The sequence below is a fragment of the Arachis ipaensis genome, chromosome B9 (genome assembly GCF_059453495.1).
Source record: "Arachis ipaensis isolate K30076 ecotype BB chromosome B9, ASM5945349v1, whole genome shotgun sequence".
Classification (NCBI taxonomy): domain Eukaryota; kingdom Viridiplantae; phylum Streptophyta; class Magnoliopsida; order Fabales; family Fabaceae; genus Arachis; species Arachis ipaensis.
Window position 1 is genome coordinate 95,259,271 of NC_142444.1, and position 18,257 is coordinate 95,277,527.

The 18,257-nt window shown below is 40.1% G+C and overlaps 2 non-coding genes across 2 annotated transcripts; one reads left to right on the forward strand and one right to left on the reverse strand.

Annotated features, from left to right (window-relative positions):
- Positions 1-4,300: 4,300 nt before the first annotated feature.
- On the reverse strand, positions 4,301-4,408 carry LOC148545532 (small nucleolar RNA R71). Its single transcript, XR_015900389.1, has one exon. It is a non-coding gene; the product is annotated as a small nucleolar RNA R71 (small nucleolar RNA).
- An 11,256-nt stretch (positions 4,409-15,664) lies between these two features.
- On the forward strand, positions 15,665-15,768 carry LOC148545533 (small nucleolar RNA R71). Its single transcript, XR_015900573.1, has one exon. It is a non-coding gene; the product is annotated as a small nucleolar RNA R71 (small nucleolar RNA).
- The last annotated feature ends 2,489 nt before the right edge of the window (positions 15,769-18,257 follow it).

Here is an 18,257-nt window from a genome sequence, read left to right on the forward strand (position 1 = left end):
TGTGAAATTTTTTTATTGAAATAAAGATGAAAGTGAAACTACCTGAGGTTGGGTTGCCTCCCAACAGAGCGCTCTTTTATCGTCGCTAGCTCGATGATGAGCGGATAATTTATACGCTTTTTGGCATTGTTTTTAGTATGTTTTTAGTATGATCTAGTTACTTTTAGGGATGTTTTCATTAGTTTTTATGTTAAATTCACATTTATGGACTTTACTATGAGTTTGTGTGTTTTTCTATGATTTCAGGTATTTTCTGGCTGAAATTGAGGGACTTGAGCAAAAATCAGATTCAGAGGTTGAAGAAGGACTGCTGATGCTGTTGGTATCTGACCTCCCTGCACTCAAAATGGATTTTCTGGAGCTACAGTACTCAAAATGGCGCGCTTCCAATTGCATTGGAAAGTAGACATCCAGGGCTTTCCAGCAATATATAATAGTCCATACTTTGGCCAAGTTTAGACGACGCAAACCGGCGTTCAACACCAGCTCTCTGCCCAAATCTGGCGTCCAGCGCCAGAAAAGGAGCCAAAACCAGAGTTGAACGCCCAAACTGGCACAAAAACTGGCATTCAACTCCAAGAAGGACCTCTACACGTGCAAAACTCAAGCTTAGTCCAAGCACATATCAAGTGGGCCCCGGAAGTGGATTTATGCATCAATTACTTACTTCTGAAAACCCTAGTAGCTAGTTTATTATAAATAGGACCTTTTACTATTGTATTAGGTATCTTTGATCAGTTGTATGCTATCTTAGATCACGTTTGAGGGCTGGCCTCTCGGCCATGCCTGGACTCTCACTTATGTATTTTCAACGGTAGAGTTTCTACACTCCATAGATTAAGGTGTGGAGCTCTGCTGTTCCTCAAAGATTAATGCAAAGTACTACTGTTTTCTATTCAATTCATCTTGTTTCGCTTCTAAGATATTCATTCGTACTTCAATCTGAATGTGATGAACGTGACAATCATCATCATTCCCTATGAACGCGTGCCTGACAACCACTTCCGTTCTACCTTAGACTAAATGAGTATCTCTTAGATCTCCTAACCAGAATCTTCGTGGTGTAAGCTAGAATGATGGCGGCATTCAAGAGAATCCGGAAGGTCTAAACCTTGTCTCTGGTATTCCGAGTAGGATTCAATGAATGAATGACTGTGACGAGCTCTAAACTCGCGATTGCGGGGCGTTAGTGACAGACGCAAAAGGATAGTAAATCCTATTCCAGCATGATTGAGAACCGACAGATGAATAGCCGTGCCGTGACAGGGTGCGTTGACCATTTTCACTGAGAGGATAAGATGAAGCCATTGACAAGGGTGATGCCTCCAGACGATTAGCCGTGCCATGACAGGGCATTGGATCATTTTCCCGAGAGATGACCGAAAGTAGCCATTGACAGTGCTGATGTATCACATAAAGCCAGCCATGGAAAGGAGTAAGACTGATTGGATGAAGATAGCAGGAAAGCAGAGGTTCAGAGGAACGAAAGCATCTCTATTCGCTTATCTGAATCTCTCACCAATGATTTACATAAGTATTTCTATCCCTATTTTATTAATTACTTTCGAAAACTCCATAACCATTTGATATCCGCCTGACTGAGATTTACAAGGTGACTATAGCTTGCTTCATACCAACAATCTCCATGGGATTCGACCCTTACTCACGTAAGGTATTACTTGGACAACCTAGTGCACTTGCTGGTTAGTTATGCGAAGTTGTGAAGATATGTTTAGACCATGGTCCTGTGCATCCGTTTTTGGTGCCATTGCCAGGGAATCAATTTCGAACAACAATTCACAACCTGAGTAGCAATTTCGCATACCATGTTTTTGGCACCGTTGCCGGGGATTGTTCGAGTTTGGACAACTGACGGTTCATCCTGTTGCTCAGATTAGGTAATTTTCTTTTTGTTTTGTTTTCAAAAGGTTTTCAAAAAAAAAAAATCTTTCAAAAATTTTTCTTTTGTTTTCGAAAAAAAAAATAAAAATGTTTTCAAAAATATATTTTTATTCAAAATTTTTAAGAATGAATTCTAGTGTTTCATGAAGCATGTGAAGCCTGGCTGGCTGTAAAGCCATGTCTAAATTCTTTTGGACTGAGGCTTCCAAACCATCAAAATACAGGCAAGTTACATATTTGATAAGTAATGAGCAGTATATTCTGATATCTTGCTGAAGCTTGGCTGGCCATTGGCCATGTCTAGTGTTTTGGACCGGAGCTTTCATTGAAAGCTTGGCTAGCTAGTGAGCCATGTCTAATTCCTGGACTGAAGCTTTAGACTAAGAATGCAAGATTCCTGGAATTCATATTAAAAATTTTGGAATCCTTATTTTTCTTTTGCATAATAATTTTCAAAAAAAATACAAAAAAAAAATTAGAAAATCATAAAAAAAATAAAAAATATTTTGTGTTTCTTGTTTGAGTCTTGAGTCATGTTATAAGTTTGGTGTCAATTGCATATGCATCTTGCATTTTTTTCGAAAATTCATGCATTCATAGTGTTCTTCATGATCTTCAAGTTGTTCTTGGTAAGTCTTCTTGTTTGATCTTGATGTTTTCTTGTTTTGCATATTTAGTTGTTTTTCATGTGCATTTTTCATTTGTTAGAGTCTAAACATGAAAGATTTCTAAGTTTGGTGTCTTACATGTTTTCTTTGCATTAAAAATTTTTTCAAAAATGTGTTCTTGATGTTCATCATGATCTTCATAGTGTTCTTGGTGTTCATCTTGACACTCATAGCATTCTTGCATGCATCACATGTTTTGATCTAAAATTCTCATGCATTGCATCATTTTCATGTTTTTCATAAAAATTTTCAAAAATCAAAAAAATAATATATCTTTCCCTTTTTTTCTCCTCATCAAATTCGAAAATTTGAATTGACTTTTTCAAAATTTTTAAAATTTAGTTATTTTTATGAGTCAAATCAAATTTTCAATTTGAAAATCTTATCTTTTTCAAAATCTTTTTCAAAAATCAAATCTTTTTCAAATTTCTTAGTTATTTTCGAAAATTCCAAAAATCTTTTTCAAAAATCTTTTTCTTATTTTTATATCAAATTTTCGAAAATAACAATAACAATTAATGTTTTGATTCAAAAATTTCAAGTTTGTTACTTACTTGTTAAGAAAGATTCAAACTTTAAGTTCTAGAATCATATCTTGTGATTTCTTGTGAATCAAGTCATTAATTGTGATTTTAAAAATCAAATCTTTTTCAAAACTAATTTAAATCATATCTTTTCAAAAATATCATCTTATCTTATCTTTTTTAAAAATTTGATTTCAAAATATCTTCTCTAACTTCCTAACTTCTTATCTTTTCAAAATTTGTCTCAACTAACTAACTAACTTTTTGTTTGATTCCTAACTTTTTCAAAACTACCTAACTAACTCTCTCTCTCTCTAAATTTCGAAAATATCTTCCCTCTTTTTCAAAAATTTCTTTTTAATTAATTAATTATTTTTATTTTTGATTTCAAAATTTTTTGAAAATTACTAACCTTTTTCAAAAACTATTTTCGAAAATCACTAACCCTTTTTCAAAAATTATTTTCGAAAATTCTCCCTCTCCCATCTTATTCTATTTATTTATTCATCTACTAACATCTCATCTCACATCTATACCCTCCTCACAGTTGTGTTTCTTCCATTACATTACATTCTTTGTCTCCCTCTTTTCTTCCACTCACAAAGGGATTCCTATACTGTGGTATAAAGGATCTCTATTATTATTATTTTTCTGTGCCCTCTTCTTTGTCATATGAGTAGGAGCAAGGACAAGAATATTCTTGTTGAAGCAGATCCAAAACCTGAAAGGACTCTGAAGAGAAAATTAAGAGAAGCTAAATTACAACAATCCAGAGATAACCTTTCAGAAATTTTCGAACAGGAAGAGGAGATAGCAGCCGAAAATAATAATAATACAAGGAGGATTCTTGGTGACTTTATTGCACCTAATTCCAATTTACATGGAAGAAGCATCTCCATTCCTGCCATTGGAGCAAACAACTTTGAGCTGAAACCTCAATTAGTTTCTCTGATGCAGCAGAACTGCAAGTTTCATGGACTTCCATCTGAAGATCCTTTTCAGTTCTTAACTGAATTCTTGCAGATATGTGATACTGTTAAGACTAATGGAGTAGATCCTGAAGTCTACAGGCTCATGCTTTTCCCTTTTGATGTAAGAGACAGAGCTAGAATATGGTTGGACTCTCAACCTAAAGATAGCCTGAACTCTTGGGATAAGCTGGTCACGACTTTCTTAGCCAAGTTCTTTCCTCCTCAAAAGCTGAGCAAGCTTAGAGTGGATGTTCAAACTTTCAAACAGAAAGAAGGTGAATCCCTCTATGAAGCTTGGGAAAGATACAAACAGTTGACCAAAAAGTGTCCTTCTGACATGCTTTCAGAATGGACCATCCTGGATATATTCTATGATGGTTTATCTGAGCTATCAAAGATATCACTGGACACTTCTGCAGGTGGATCCATTCACTTAAAGAAAACGCCTGCAGAAGCTCAAGAACTCATTGACATGTTGCTAATAACCAGTTCATGTACACTTCTGAAAGGAATCCTGTGTATAATGGGACGCCTATGAAGAAGGGAGTTCTTGAGATTGATACTCTGAATGCCATATTGGCTCAGAATAAAATATTGACTCAGCAAGTCAATATGATTTCTCAGAGTCTGAATGGAATGCAAGCTGCATCCAACAGTACTCAAGAGGCATCTTCTGAAGAAGAAGCTTATGATCCTGAGAACCTTGCAATAGCAGAGGTGAATTACTTAGGTGAACCTTATGGAAACACCTATAACTCATCATGGAGAAATCATCCAAATTTCTCATGGAAGGATCAAAAGCCTCAACAAGGCTTTAATAATGGTGGAAGAAATAGGTTTAACAATAATAAACCTTTTCCATCATCCACTCAGCAACAGACAGAGAACTCTGAACAAAATACTTCTAATTTAGCAAACTTAGTCTCTGATCTATCTAAGGCCACTGTAAGTTTCATGAATGAAACAAGATCTTCCATTAGAAATCTGGAAGAACAAATGGGCCAGCTGAGTAAAAGGATCACTGAAATCCCTCCTAGTACTCTCCCAAGCAATACAGAAGAGAATCCAAAAGGAGAGTGCAAGGCCATTGACATAAGCACCATGGCCGAACCCAAAGAAGGAGAGGAGGACGTGAATCCCAAGGAGGAAGACCTCCTGGGACGTCCAGTGGTCAATAAGGAGCTTCCCTCTGAGGAACCAAAGGACTCTGAGGCTCATCCAGAGACTATAGAGATTCCACTGAACCTTCTTATGCCCTTCATGAGCTCTGATGAGTATTCCTCTTCTGAAGAGAATGAGGATGTCACTGAAGAGCAAACTGCCAAGTTTCTTGGTGCAATCATGAAGCTGAATGCCAAATTATTTGGCATTGATACTTGGGAAGTTGAACCTCCCTTGTTCATCAATGAACTAAGTGATCTGGATCAACTGACATTGCCTCAGAAGAGACAGGATCCTGGAAAGTTCATAATACCCTGCACCATAGGCACCATGATCTTCAAGGCTCTGTGTGACCTTGGTTCAGGAATAAACCTCATGCCCCTCTCTGTAATAGAGAAACTGGGAATCTATGGGGTGCAAGCTGCTAAAATCTCATAAGAGATGGCAGACAGTTCAAGAAAACAGGCTTATGGACAAGTAGAGGACGTGTTAGTAAAGGTTGAAGGCCTTTACATCCCTGCTGATTTCATAGTCCTGGATACTGGAAAGGAAGAGGATGAATCCATCATCCTAGGAAAACCTTTCCTGGCCACAGCAAGAGCTGTGATTGATGTTGACAGAGGTGAACTAGTCTTTCAATGGAATGAGGACTCCCTTGTGTTTAAAACTCAAGGATCTCCCTCTGCAACCATGGAGAGGAAGCATGAAAAGCTTCTCTCAAAGCAGAGTCAACCCAAGCCCCCACAGTCAAACTCTAAGTTTGGTGTTGGAAGGCCACAACCAAACTCTAAGTTTGGTGTTGAACTCCCATATCCAAACTCTAAGTTTGGTGTTGGAGAGTTTCAACAATGCTCTGAACATCTGTGAGGCTCCATGAGAGCCCACTGTCAAGCTATTGACATTAAAGAAGCGCTTGTTGGGAGGCAACCCAATGTTTATTTATCTAATTTTGTTTTTGTTTTTCATGTTTTATTAGGTTCATGATCATGTGGAGTCACAAAATAAATATAAAAATTGAAAACGGAATCAAAAACAGCAGAAGAAAAATCACACCCTGGAGGAAGCATCTGCCTGGCGTTCAACGCCAGAACGGAGCATGGTTCTGGCGCTGAACGCCCAAAATGGGCAGCATTCTGGCGCTGAACGCCCAGAACAAGCATGGTTCTGGCGTTCAATGCCAGAAATGGCAACAAATGGGCATTGAACGCCCAAAATGGGCACCAACCTGGCGCTGAACGCCCAGAGTTGTGTGCAAAGGCATTTTACATGCCTAATGGGTACAGGGATGTAAATCCTTGACACCTCAGGATCTGTGGACCCCACAGGATCATCTCAGGATCTGTGGACCCCACAGGATCCCCACCTACCTCCACTCACTTCTTCTCACCCCTCTTTCACACAATCCCATAAACACTCTTCCCCAAAACTCTTCACCAATCACCTCAATCTCTCTTCCCCATCACCTCTTCACCACTCACATCCATCCACTCTTCCCCATAAACCTACCTCATAAACCCCACCTACCTTCAAAATTCAAAACCAATTTACCACCCAAACCCACCCATATGGCCGAAACCTTTCCCCCCCTCCCTTCCCTATATAAAGCCCTCCATTCTTCTTCAAATTCACACAACACAACCCCTCTATCCCTTTCTTGGCCGAACCACATCACCTTCTCCCTCTCCTTCATTTCTTCTTCTTCTTCATCTATTCTTTCTTCTCTTGCTCGAGGGCGAGAAAAATTCTTAAGTTTGGTGTGGTAAAAGCATAAGCTTTTTTTTTCCATTACCATTGATGGCACCTAAGACCGGAGAATCCTCTAGAAAGGGGAAAGGAAAGATAAAAGCTTCCACCTCCGAGTCATGGGAGATGGAAAGGTTCATCTCCAAAGCCCATCAAGACCACTTCTATGATGTTGTGGCCAAGAAGAAGGTGATCCCTGAGGTCCCTTTCAAACTCAAAAGAAATGAGTATCCGGAGATCCGACATGAAATTCAAAGAAGAGGTTGGGAAGTTCTAACAAATCCCATCCAACAAGTCGGCATCCTAATGGTTCAAGAGTTCTATGCCAATGCATGGATCACCAGGAACCATGATCAAAGTAAGAACCCGGATCCAAAGAACTATGTTACAATGGTTCGGGGGAAATACTTAGATTTTAGTCTGGAGAATGTGAAGTTGGCGTTTAACTTGCCCATGATGCAAGGAGATGAACGCCCCTACACTAGAAGGGTCAACTTTAATCAAAAGTTGGACCAAGTCCTTATAGACATATGTGTAGAAGGAGCTCAATGGAAGATTGACTCCAAAGGCAAGCCGGTTCAACTAAGAAGATTGGACCTCAAGCCTATAGCTAGAGGATGGTTGGAGTTCATTCAATGCTCAATCATTCCCACTAGCAACCGGTCTGAAGTTACTATAGACTGGGCCATCATGATCCATAGCATCATGATTGGAGAAGAGGTGGAAGTTCATGAGATTATACCTCAAGAACTCTACAAGGTGGCTGACAAGTCCTCTACTATGGCAAGGTTAGCCTTTCCTCACCTCATTTGCCACCTATGCAATTCGGCTGGGATTGACATAGAGGGAGATATCCTCATCAAAGAGGACAAGCCCATCACTAAGAAAAAGATGGAGCAAGCAAGAGAGCCCACTCATGGAGCTCAAGAGGCATATGAAGCTCATCACCATGAGATCCCGGAGATGCCTCAAATGCACTTTCCTCCACAAAACTATTGGGAGCAAATCAACACCTCCCTAGGAGAATTGGGTTCCAATATGGGACAACTAAGGGTGGAAAATCAAGAGCACTCCATCATGCTTCATGAAATAAGAGAAGATCAAAAAGCAATGAGGGAGGAGCAACAAAGACAAGGAAGAGACATAGAAGAGCTCAAGGACATCATTGGTTCCTCAAGAAGGAAACGCCACCATCACTAAGGTGGATTCATTCCTTGTTCTTATCTCTTCTGTTTTTCGTTTTCTATGTTATGTGCTTATCTATGTTTGTGTCTTCATTACATGATCATTAGTAGTTAGTAACTCTGTCTAAAAGTTATGAATGTCCTATGAATCCATCACCTCTCTTAAATAAAAAAATGTTTTAATTCAAAAGAACAAGAAGTACATGAGTTTTGAATTTAACCTTGAACTTAGTTTAATTATATTGATGTGGTGACAATGCTTCTTGTTTTCTGAATGAATGCTTGAACAGTGCATATGTCTTTTGAAGCTGTTGTTTAAGAATGTTAAATATGTTGGCTCTTGAAAGAATGATGACTAGGAGACATGTTATTTGATAATCTGAAAAATCATAAAAATGATTCTTGAAGCAAGAAAAAGCAGCAAAGAACAAAGCTTGCAGAAAAAAAAAAAAGAAGAGAGAAAAAAAATAGGCGAAAAAAAATAGAAAGAAAAAGCAAGCAGAAAAAGCCAAAAGCTATTAAAACCAAGAGGCAAGAGCAAAAAGCCAATAACCCTTAAAACCAAAAGGCAAGGGCAAATAAAAAGGATCCCAAGGCTTTGAGCATCAGTGGATAGGAGGGCCTGAAGGAATAAAATCCTGGTCTAAGCGGCTAAACCAAGCTGTCCCTAACCATCTGCTTGTGGCGTATAGGTGTCAAGTGAAAACTTGAGACTGAGCGGTTAAAGTCAAGGTCCAAAGCAAAAAAAAGAGTGTGCTTAAGAACCCTGGACACCTCTAATTGGGGACTTTAGCAAAGCTGAGTCACAATCTGAAAAGGTTCACCCAAATTATGTGTCTGTGGCATTTATGTATCCGGTAGTAATACTGGAAAACAAAGTGCTTAGGGCCATGGCCAAGACTCATAAAGAAGCTGTGTTCAAGAATCATCATACTGAACTAGGAGAGTCAATGACACTATCTGAACTCTGAGTTCCTATAGATGCCAATCATTCTAAACTTCAATGGATAAAGTGAGATGCCAAAACTATTCAAGAGGCAAAAAGCTATAAGTCCCGCTCATATAATTGAAGCTATGTTTCATTGATAGTTTGGAATTTATAGTATATTCTCTTCTTTTTATCCTATTTGATTTTCAGTTGCTTGGGGACAAGCAACAATTTAAGTTTGGTGTTGTGATGAGCGGATAATTTATACGCTTTTTGGCATTATTTTTAGTATGTTTTTAGTAGAATCTAGTTACTTTTAGGGATGTTTTCATTAGTTTTTACGTTAAATTCACATTTCTAGACTTTACTATGAGTTTGTGTGTTTTTCTGTGATTTCAGGTATTTTCTGACCTCCCTGCACTCAAAATGGATTTTCTGGAGCTACAGAAATCAAAATGGCGCGCTTCCAATTGCATTGAAAAGTAGACATCCAGGGCTTTCCAGCAATATATAATAGTCCATACTTTGGCCAAGTTTAGACGACGCAAACTGGCGTTCAACGCCAGCTCTCTGCCCAAATCTGGCATCCAGCGCCAGAAAAGGAGCCAAAACCAGAGTTGAACGCCCAAACTGGCACAAAAACTGGCGTTCAACTCCAAGAAGGACCTCTACACGTGCAACACTCAAGCTCAGCCCAAGCACACACAAAGTGGGCCCCGGAAGTGGATTTATGCATCAATTACTTACTTCTGTAAACCCTAGTAGCTAGTTGATTATAAATAGGACCTTTTACTATTGTATTAGGTATCTTTGATCAGTTGTATGCTATCTTAGATCACATTTGAAAGCTGGCCTCTCGGCCATGCCTGGACTCTCACTTATGTATTTTCAACGGTAGAGTTTCTACACTCCATAGATTAAGGTGTGGAGCTCTGCTGTTCCTCAAAGATTAATGCAAAGTACTACTGTTTTCTATTCAATTCATCTTGTTTCGCTTCTAAGATATTCATTCGTACTTCAATCTGAATGTGATGAACATGACAATCATCATCATTCCCTATGAACGCGTGCCTGACAACCACTTCCGTTATACCTTACACTGAATGAGTATCTCTTAGATCTCCTAACCAGAATCTTCGTGGTGTAAGCTAGAATGATGGCAGCATTCAAGAGAATCCGGAAGGTCTAAACCTTGTCTCTGGTATTCCGAGTAGGATTCAATGAATGAATGACTGTGACGAGCTCCAAACTCGCGATTGCAGGGCGTTAGTGACGGACGCAAAAGGATAGTAAATCCTATTCCAGCATGATCGAGAACCGACAGATGAATAGCCGTGCCGTGACAGGGTGCGTTGACCATTTTCACTGAGAGGATAAGATGAAGCCATTGACAAGGGTGATGCCTCCAGACGATTAGCCGTGCCGTGACAGGGCATTGGATCATTTTCTCGAGAGATGACCGAAAGTAGCCATTGACAGTGGTGATGTATCACATAAAGCCAGCCATGGAAAGGAGTAAGACTGATTGGATGAAGATAGCAGGAAAGCAGAGGTTCAGAGGAATGAAAGCATCTCTATTCGCTTATCTGAAACTCTCACCAATGATTTACACAAGTATTTCTATCCCTATTTTATTAATTACTTTCGAAAACTCCATAACCATTTGATATCCGCCTGACTGAGATTTACAAGGTGACTATAGCTTGCTTCATACCAACAATCTCCGTGGGATTCGACCCTTACTCACGTAAGGTATTACTTGGACGACCCAGTGCACTTGCTGGTTAGTTATGCAAAGTTGTGAAGATATGTCTAGACCATGGTCCTGTGCATCCGTTTTTGGTGCCATTGCCAGGGAATCAATTTCGAACAACAATTCACAACCTGAGTAGCAATTTCGCATACCACTCGACGAATCCTTAATTACTTGAGATGGTACTTTACTCTGGGGTTTTCCCCCATGTTGCCCAGATAATGCTTAAGTCTTTGTCCATTCACTGTAAAATTCCTCTCTGAACCTTCATCCGTGATTTCGATGTGGCCATATGGTGATACTTTCGTAACCATGAAAGGTCCGGACCACCTTGACTTGAGTTTTTCTGGGAACAGCCTTAATTTAGAATTGTAAAGGAGTACTCGCTGCCCCTTTTCAAAACTTCTGGGCGCAAGATGCATGTCATGTTTTCTCTTTGCCTTTTCTTTATACATCTTAGTGTTTTCATAGGCTTGTGACCTGAATTCCTCCATCTCTTGCAACTGCAAGATCCTTTTTGCACCAGCAGCAATGCTGTCAAAATTTAGTATCTTGATAGTCCAGAGAGCTTTGTGCTCCAGCTCCAGTGGTAAATGACAAGCCTTCCCATAGACCAGTTGATATGGAGACATTCCAAGTGGAGTTTTGAATGCTGTTCTGTATGCCCAAAGAGCATCATCCAGCTTCTTCGACCAATCCTTTCTAGATGCACCCACAGTCTTTTCCAGGATCCTCTTCAGCTCTCTGTTGGATATCTCAGTTTGTCCACTTATTTGAGGATGGTAAGGTGTGGGTACTTTGTGTTTTACCCCATATCGTAGGAGGAGAGCTTCTAGTGGTTTGTTACAAAAGTGGCTCCCTCCGTCACTGATGAGGCATCTTGGGACTCCAAACCGGCTAAAGATATTTTTTCCTGAGGAAGTTCATGACTACCTTGTTATCATTAGTTGGGGTTGCAATAGCCTTTACCCATTTGGAAACATAATCCACTGCTACCAGGATGTACTTGTTTGCATATGAGGTTGGGAATGGTCCCATGAAATCTATTCCCCACACATCAAACAGTTCCAGTTCCAAGATGAAATTTTGTGGCATGGCGTTTCTTTTGGGCAGGTTTCCAGATCTTTGGCATTCATTGCAGCTTTTTACTAGTTCCTTGGCATCCTTGAAAAGGGTGGGCCAAAAGAATCCGCTTTGTAACACCTTTGCGGCAGTTCTGTCCCCTCCAAAGTGCCCGCCATAACATGAACCGTGGCAATTCCACAGAACTTCTCTTCCTTCTTCTTCCGAAACACATCTTCTAAGGATTCCATCCGAACATTTCTTGAAGAGATATGGCTCATCCCAGACAAAGTATTTTGCATCATTCATGAGCTTCCTTTTTTGATGTTTATTGATCCCTGGAGGTAATGCCCCAGTTGCCTTGAAATTTGCAATATTTGCAAACCATGGTGCTTTTTGAACTGTCATTAACTGCTCATCTGGGAAGAGCTCGTTCACATTTGTATTATTTCCTCCACCTTGATCATGAGGGATTCTGGATAGGTGATCTGCCACCTTGTTCTCCACTCCTTTCTTGTCTCTGATTTCAATATTGAATTCCTGTAACAATAAGATCCATCTTATTAGTCTTGGTTTTGATTCTTGCTTGGCAAACAAATATTTAAGTGTTCTGTGATCTGTAAAGACAATCACTTTAGCACCAATGAGGTATGATCTAAATTTGTCAAATGCAAAAACTATTGCTAGCAACTCCTTTTCAGTTGTGGTATAATTTCTTTGAGTTTCATTAAGGACTTTGTTAGCATAGTATATCACACGAACTAAGTTATCTTTCCTTTGTCCTAACACTGCCCCAACTGCAAAATCAGATGCATCACACATCAATTCAAATGGTAAGTTCCAATCAGGTGGGGAGATGATAGGAGCAGAGGATAACCTCATTTTCAAATGTGCAAATGCTAGCATGCATGTTTCATCAAAGATAAATGGTGTATCAGATACAAGGAGATTGCTTAAGGGCTTGGCTATCTTTGAAAAATCTTTAGTGAACCTTCTGTAAAAACCAGCATGCCCTAAAAAACTCCTAATTGCCTTGACATCACTGGGTGGGGGTAATTTTTCAATAAGTTCTACTTTAGCTCTATCCACCTCAATGCCTTGGTGAGAGACCTTGTGACCAAGGACTATTCCTCCTGTCACCATGAAGTGGCATTTTTCCCAGTTCAATACCAAATTGGTCTCTTGGCATCTTTTCAATACCAAGGCGAGGTGATGTAGGCAACTAGGAAAGGAATCTCCGAATACCGAGAAATCATCCATAAAAACTTCAATAAATTTTTCTATCATATCTAAAAAGATAGAAAGCATGCAGCGTTGGAAAGTTACAGGAGCATTACATAACCCAAATGGCATGCGCCTATAGGCAAACACTCCATACGGACAAGTAAATGAGGTTTTCTCTTGGTCTCTCGGATCAACCACTATTTGGTTATATCCTGAATAACCGTCGAGAAAACAATAATATGCGTGCCCTGCAAGTCTTTTCAACATCTGATCCATGAATGGAAGGGGAAAATGGTCCTTTCGTGTAGCCTCATTGAGTTTTCTGTAGTCTATGCACATCCGCCATCCTGTGACAGTCCTTGTAGGTATGAGCTCGTTCTTCTCATTGGTAACCACAGTGATTCCTCCCATCTTAGGCACAACATGTATGGGGCTAACCTAAGGGCTGTTCGAAATTGGGTATATGACCCCTCCTTGCCAAAGCTTCATAACCTCTTTCTGTACCACTTCCTTCATGATTGGGTTCAGCCTTCTTTGGGATTGAATGGATGACTTGGCATCATCTTCCAACAGTATTTTATGCATGCATATGGCTGAACTGATTCCCTTCAAGTCAGCAAGGGTCCATCCAATGGCATCCTTATGCTCCCACAGCACCTTGAGTAGCTCATCCTCTTGATCTTGACTGAGGGATGAATTTATGATTACTGGGTAGTTTTCATTTTCTCCTAGATATGCATATTTGAGAGTGGGTGGCAGTGCTTTGAGTTCAAGTTTGGGTGCTTCTAACTTTTCGTTCCTTTTCTTTGGTGCATCTGGTATAGGTATTTCTGCTGTGGCCACCTCTTCACTTGATTCAGATTCTTCCTCCACCAATCTCTCGTCCTCTTCAGGTTCTTCTTCTTTAAAATTCTCCTGCACTTCATCCTCAAGTGCATCTAACCTCATGCATTCCCCCAATTGTTCGGGTGGGTAACTCATGGCCTTGAACACATTGAATGTCATTTTTCATTGTGTAATCTCAGGGTGAGGTCACCCTTCTGAACATCAATGACAGCTCCAGCAGTGGCCAAGAATGGCCTTCTCAAGATGATGGAGGTCTTGGCGTCCTCCTGCATGTCCAGCACCACAAAATCTGCTGGAAATATGAAATCTCCCACTTTTACCAGCAAATCCTCTACTATCCCATGAGGGAATTTGAACGATCGGTCTGCCAGTTGTAGGGCCATTTTTGTTGGTTTAGCCTCCTCAATTTTCATCTTTCTCATCATAGCTACTGACATCAAATTGATGCTGGCCCCTAAGTCACAAAGAGCCTTCTCCACTGTGATTTCTCCTACAATACAAGGGATCTGAAAACTCCCAGGATCATTCAGTTTCTGCGGTAGTTTATGTTGAATGATAGCACTACACTCTTCGGTTAATATCACAGTCTCATTGTTCTTCCAGCTTCTCTTCTTAGTCATTAGCTCCTTCAAAAACTTGGCATAGAGTGGCATTTGTTCTATGGCTTCAGCAAAGGGTATGTTGATTTATAGCTTCTTGAAGATTTCCAAAAATCTCAAGAACTGGTTGTCATCTTCCCTTTTCTTCAATTGTTGGGGATATGGAGCTCTTGAGATGTTCAGTTGTGGTATCCCTTTTACTTTCTGCAGACTTGGCGTGGGAGGTTGAACTCCATCTTGCTTTTCTCCCTTTTCATTTGAGCCTTCTTCTTGTGGTTTTTGGGGACATTCCTTCAGTTCCTTCCCACTCCTAAGTGTGATAGCTTGACACTCCTCCCTTTTTCTTGAATGGGCATCACAGCAAAAGTTGTGGTTAGGAAGCTGCTTAAACAGATAGCTGATTTGTGTCTCCAGTTTCTTGATGGCAGCATTTTGATTCTGCATGTTTGACTGCACTTCCTCTCTGAATGCTTTACTGTTTCGAATGTCTTTGCATACTCCTTCAATTAAGGTTTCGATCTTAGAGAGCTTGTCATCAATTGATGGGTGATTCATGGCAGATATGCTGTTTTGGTTTTGATAGGCGTGTGGAGAAGTGCTGTTGTTGGAGTTGTAACGTCTCTGGTCTTGGTTTTGATCTTGCTCACTTTCCCACCCAAAGTTTGGGTGGTTTCTCCATCCAGGGTTGTAGGTCTTGGAGTATGGATCATAGTTTTTTCTTGGTGAATTCCCAATGTAGTTGGCTTGCTCCTGACTCCCCTCTGCTTCTTCATTCACTCCTTCTCGGGTTGTTGATGAAGTGGAGATTGCTGCTACTTGGTTCATCTCCATCTTCTTGGTGAGGCCAGCCAGCTGCTGGGTAATGAGCTTGTTTTGGGCCAACAGAGCATCTACATTGTTTAGCTCCATTACTCCTCTTGTGTTCCCTCTTTCGGAAGCATAGAAGTAGTCGTTCTCTGCTACTGTTTCAATAACATCTATGGCTTCCTCAATAGTCTTCTTCTTGTTCAAAGATCCTCCGGATGAATGGTCTACGGCCTTCTTTGACTCATAAGAGAGTCCTTCATAGAAAATGTGTAGCTGCACCCATTCGTTGAACATGTCAGGTGGACACCTCCTTGTTAAGTCCTTGAACGTCTCCCATGCTTCATATAGAGTCTCACCATCTTGTTGCCTGAAAGTTTGGACCTCAGCTCTCAGCCTATTGATTCGTTGAGGAGGGTAAAATCTTGCTAAAAATTTGTTCACCACGTCTTCCCAAGTTGTCAAGCTTTCCCTTGGGAAGGATTCCAGCCACTTGGCTGCTTTGTCCCTAAGTGAGAATGGAAATAGGAGCAGTCTATAGGCGTCAGGGTGAACACCATTAGACTTTACTGTGTCACATATTCTCAGGAAGGTGGTCAAATGTTGATTGGGATCTTCTTGAACACCTCCTCCAAACGAGCAGTTGTTCTGAACAAGGGTGATGAGCTGTGGTTTAAGTTCAAAGTTGTTGGCATGGATTGTTGGCTTTTGGATGCTACTTCCACAATTGCCTGGGTTTGGATTGATGTAAGAGCCCAAAACTCTTCTATCCTCTCCAGCATGATTTGCTCTACCTCCTCCCCCATGGTTGTGATCCTCTTCTTCATGATGGTTTTCCATGTTGTCTTCCATGTTTGTTTCAAAGAATTCCTCTTCTTCCTCAGCACCAACCACTTTCTTTCCTCTTGCCTCCCTCCTTAATCTAAGGAAGGTCCTCTCAGGTTCAGAATCGAAGGAAGTTGAAGCCCCGGTTCTTCTCCCTGTCATACAACCATCAAGTGCAAGCAAGAAAAGATAGGTGCAGAAAGTATTTGTGTCAGAATTACTGTTAGTTGTGGGTGATGCAATATATCGAACAGTTAGTGGGTTAGCAAACAGAATTGAAAATAACAAAGTAAAACAACAGAGTAGAGGGGGAAGGGAAGAAGTTTAACGAAAACAAAAAGTAAATTACTCAAACAGAAAATGAAATTCACAAAAATAAAAATGCTCAATCTAGTGATCTTCCAATTTAATCATTGTTGATGCACAATCAATCCCCGGCAATGGCACCATAAACTTGATGCACGGAAAACTTGTCTCTCAACAAATCTCCTTTCGGCAAGTGTACCGAATTTGTCGTCAAGTAAAAACTCACAATAGAGTGAGGTCGAATCACTCAGGGATTGATTGATCAAGCAACTTTAATTAGAAGAATGTTCTAGTTGAGCGAATCTAGAATTTGGGTTGAGAGTTGCAGAAAATAAAATGGCGGGAATGTAAATAACAGAAAAGTAAATGCTAGAATTAAAGGACTGGAAGTAAATGACTGAAAATAAATTGCAAAATTATAAATGGGAATGGGGGATTTGCTCATAAAAGTAAATGGCAGAAATTAAAGAGAATGGGTAAGATCAGAGATGGGGAGTTCATTGGGCTTAGGAGATGTTGCAATTCTCCGGATCAAGTTCATTTTCATCTCTTCCTCAATCAATGCACTCATTGATCCCCTTGGCAATCTTAAGTGATTGAATTACAATTTCTTGCAATTCAATCTCTCAAATCTTGATCAATAGCCAATTCCTTGGTCAATTGCTCATGAGAAGAGATGAAGTATGGTCACTGATTATACCACATGCATTTCCCAAATCAAGTATTGAGAGGGTTATAGTCACATACCCATCCAAACCCAATTTGGTCCAGCATGAGAAAGCATTTCTAGCTTGATCTCTTCATTCCTCTTTCAAGGTTCAAAAGAGATCCAAGTTTGAATAGCTTCTCTTCCAAGATAACTACTCAATGGGATGAAGATCGAAAGCTTTCAAGTAAAATCAAGAGAAAAGATAGAAGAAGAATAATGAAAATTAGTATTGATCCATCAAATTACAACAGAGCTCCTTAACCCAATGAAAGGGGTTTAGTTGTTCATAGCTCTTGAAAATGAAAATAAAGATGGAGAATACATCATAGAACTAGAAATTGCAGAGAAAAGTAAAATACAGAGAGTAATTCTCTTTTTCCAACTTTTAGAACTCCCTTTCAATTCAAAGCTACTCCTATATATACTACTCTTCTTAGCTTCTAGTTTGCTCTTCAAGTCTTGGGCCTTTGGATCTTGAGTTTGAAGCAGTTCTTTTCTTCATTTGGGCTTGGCTTTACTTGCAGAGAGAAAGTGCTAAGTGGGCAGAGACTTTAGCTCAGGGCATTAGGGGTGTTAACATTTAGTGAAAGTATAAGTTCGAGAACGTTAGTGACACTCAACATTTTCACTAACGTTCCAATGTACCCCTTTGCCTCACGTTAGAGCCCACGTTAACTAGGTTAACGTGGCTTCTAACGTGGCCTTGCCAAACTTCGAGAACATTAGTGACACTCAACATTGTCACTAACGTTCCAGTGTGCCCCTATTTGAACTAGGTTAATGTGGCCTTGCCAAACTTTGAGAACGTTAGTGACACTTAACATTTTCACTAACGTTCCAATGTACCCCTAGATCTCACGTTAGAGTCCACGTTAACTAGGTTAACGTGGCCATTCTTAGCCATCCCAACGTTAGTGACAATGTTGAGTGTCACTAACGTTGGCTCATCATTCATTCCTCATCGTTAGCTTCCACGTTAACTAAGTTAATGTGGAGGTTACCGTGGCTCCTTGGGGGGTTGTGTGATTGCTTCCAACGTTAGTGACAA